This window comes from Corvus brachyrhynchos, unplaced genomic scaffold (assembly GCF_000691975.1).
Source record: "Corvus brachyrhynchos isolate BGI_N302 unplaced genomic scaffold, ASM69197v1 scaffold45, whole genome shotgun sequence".
Taxonomy (NCBI): domain Eukaryota; kingdom Metazoa; phylum Chordata; class Aves; order Passeriformes; family Corvidae; genus Corvus; species Corvus brachyrhynchos.
Window position 1 is genome coordinate 723,702 of NW_008238361.1, and position 326 is coordinate 724,027.

The following is a 326-nucleotide window of genomic DNA, read 5'->3' on the forward strand; positions in this document are numbered from 1 at the left end:
AGGCCAGACTCTGTGAGGTGTGTGATGGGTGCATTATACACTTTTCCAGGATTTTTTAATCCTCTAGAGGAATAATGTATAACAGGCATTGCTAACTTTTAAAAAACCTTTTTTCCCTGGAAACGATGGCTCAAAAGTGCTGCGTGGGGCTGAGAAGCAGAATGGACGCGGTGGGTTCGGTGACCTGGGCTGAGGTGCTTCAGCCAGGGGCGGGGAACGGACTCTAAGCGCGCATTGGTGGTTCAGTGGTAGAATTCTCGCCTGCCACGCGGGAGGCCCGGGTTCGATTCCCGGCCAATGCAGCTGTTTTTTGGCGGCGGAGGAGC

The 326-nt window shown here is 53.4% G+C and overlaps 1 non-coding gene across 1 annotated transcript; it reads left to right on the top strand.

Moving 5' to 3' along the window:
• Positions 1-231: 231 nt before the first annotated feature.
• TRNAG-GCC lies at positions 232-302 on the top strand. Its single transcript has one exon. It is a non-coding gene; the product is annotated as a tRNA-Gly (tRNA).
• The last annotated feature ends 24 nt before the right edge of the window (positions 303-326 follow it).